We start from the raw sequence: 2,177 nt of genomic DNA, 5'->3' as shown, positions 1-2,177 counted from the left end.
GGATTGTTTCAGTGGGAACGTGCAGTCCCAGACTCAGAGTAGTGTCACCCACTGGAAGCAAAGTTTATGGAATCACAGAATCCCTACAGAATGTAAACAGGCCCTTTGGCCCAACAAGGCAACACCAACCCTCCGTACAGTTACCCACCCAGAGCTATTCTCTTAACCCTAAAACTTTACATTTACTTGGAGAAAGTGAGAACTGCAGATGCTGGAGATCAGAGTCAAGAGTGTGGTGCTGGAAAAACACAGCAGATCAGGCAGTATCCGAAGAGCAGGAGAATCAATTTTTCAGGCATCATTCCTGATGAAGGAATTATGCCCAAATCATAGATTCTCCTGCGCCTCAGATGCTGCCTGACCTGCTATGCTTTTCCAGCAACCACACTTTTGACCAGTCTACATTTATCCCTGACTACTGCACCACACTTGCACACCCTGAACACTATGGACAATTTAGCTAGGCTAACTCACCCTAACTTGTACATCTTTGTATTGTGGGAGCAAAACCGGAACACCCGAAGGAAACCCATGCAGACACGGGAGAATTCAAACAGTAGAATCAAACCGGGGTCCATGGCTCTGAGGCAGCTGTGCTAACCATTGAGCCACCATGTCGCCCCGAACCACTTTAGAGAGTTCAACTTGGGGGTGTGAGGCAGTGTGCAGTCCAGAAATTTTTTTAAAAGCCCACCAACTTTCCCACTGCACCCATTGTCATAATGGGGCAGAAGGTTTAGTCCACAGTAGCGTCACTGGCGGTATCTGATTGTTGGGGGCACTGGTGCCCCCGCTGGTTTCTTCGCAAGTTGCTGGAAAATGTGAATCTCTTGCCACACTCAGGGCAGCTGAATGGCCTCTCCCTTGTGTGGACTGGCCGGTGGATCAGCAGGTTTGAGGAATCGCTAAAGCCCTGTTCGCACTCAGGGCAGCTGAATGGCCTCTCCCCTCCATGGACCCGCCGGTGGGTCAGCAGAGCAGAAGAATTGCTGACGCCCTTCCTGCACTCAGGGCAGGAGAATGGCCACACTCCTGTGTGCACCCGCCAGTGGGTCAGGAGGTGGGAGGATCGGTTAAAGCGTTTCTCGCATTCTGGGCAGGAAAAAGGCTTCTCCCCAGTGTGGACCCGCTGGTGCCTCAGCAGGTGGGAGGAATTGCTGAAAGCCTTCCCGCACTCGCGACAGCTGAAGGGCCTCTCCCCCGTGTGGACCCGCCGGTGGGCCACGAGGTTGGAGGAGACCGCAAAGCCCTTCCCGCACACTGAGCAGGAGAATGGCTTCTCCCCGGTGTGGACCTGCCGGTGGGTCAGCAGTTCGGCGGGCTGGGTAAAGTCCTTCCCACATTCAGGGCAGGCAAACGGCCTCTCTCCAGTATGGACCTGCTGGTGTGTCAGCAGGGAGGAGGAACTGCTGAAGCCCTTCCCACATTCAGGGCAGGGGAACGGCTTCTTTCCTGTGTGGACCCACTGGTGCCTCAGCAGGGCAGAGGAATCACTAAAGGCCTTCCTGCACTCGGGGCAACTGAATGGCCTCTCCCCCGTGTGGACCCGTTGGTGCTTCAGCAGGTCAGAGGATTTGCTGAAGGCCTACCCACAATCAGAGCAAGGGAAGGGCCTCTCCCTGGTGTGGACACATTGGTGCGCCAGCAAGTGGGACGAGTGGGTGAAGCTGTTCCCGCCCTCGGGGCAGATGAATGGTCTCTCCCCAGTGTGGACTCGGCGGTGGTCCAGCAGGTGGCAAGAGCGGATAAATCCCTTCCCACACTCTGGGCAGGAGAACGGCCTCTCCCTGGTGTGACTGCGCTGATGAATTTCCAGGGCAGATGGGACACTGAAGCCTTTCCCGCAGTCACCACACTTCCACGGTTTCTCCATCGGGCGATATTCCTCTGGTTTCTCCATGGCCAAAGCTTCAGCTGCACACCAACGCATGTACAACCCCTCCCTGCCGTGAATTCGTCTTTCCAGGCTGTATAATTGTTACAGGCTGCACATTCAATGCGCTGCCACAGTAGCGTCTCTCATCCAGCTCCACTGATGCTGAAAGCGTACTGAATCAGAAACCAAAGAATTTTGCTCCTTCTCACAGAATCATAGTCAAAAATCGTTGCAGTCCCAATGGAGTGATTGACTGTCTGTCATTGACATGAAAATGAGGACTGCAGACACTGGAGAGTCA

General features: G+C 54.2%; 1 pseudogene; it reads right to left on the bottom strand.

Moving 5' to 3' along the window:
• Positions 1–707: 707 nt before the first annotated feature.
• Positions 708–1,900, bottom strand: LOC148143219 (uncharacterized; annotated as a pseudogene).
• Positions 1,901–2,177: the final 277 nt, after the last annotated feature.

Source organism: Chiloscyllium plagiosum, unplaced genomic scaffold (genome assembly GCF_037043375.1).
Source record: "Chiloscyllium plagiosum isolate Xiang-an unplaced genomic scaffold, Cpla_swu_hap1 HiC_scaffold_27, whole genome shotgun sequence".
Taxonomy (NCBI): Eukaryota; Metazoa; Chordata; class Chondrichthyes; order Orectolobiformes; family Hemiscylliidae; genus Chiloscyllium; species Chiloscyllium plagiosum.
The sequence above is the reverse complement of the archived record's forward strand: the minus strand, read 5'-3'. Positions and strand labels throughout refer to the sequence as shown.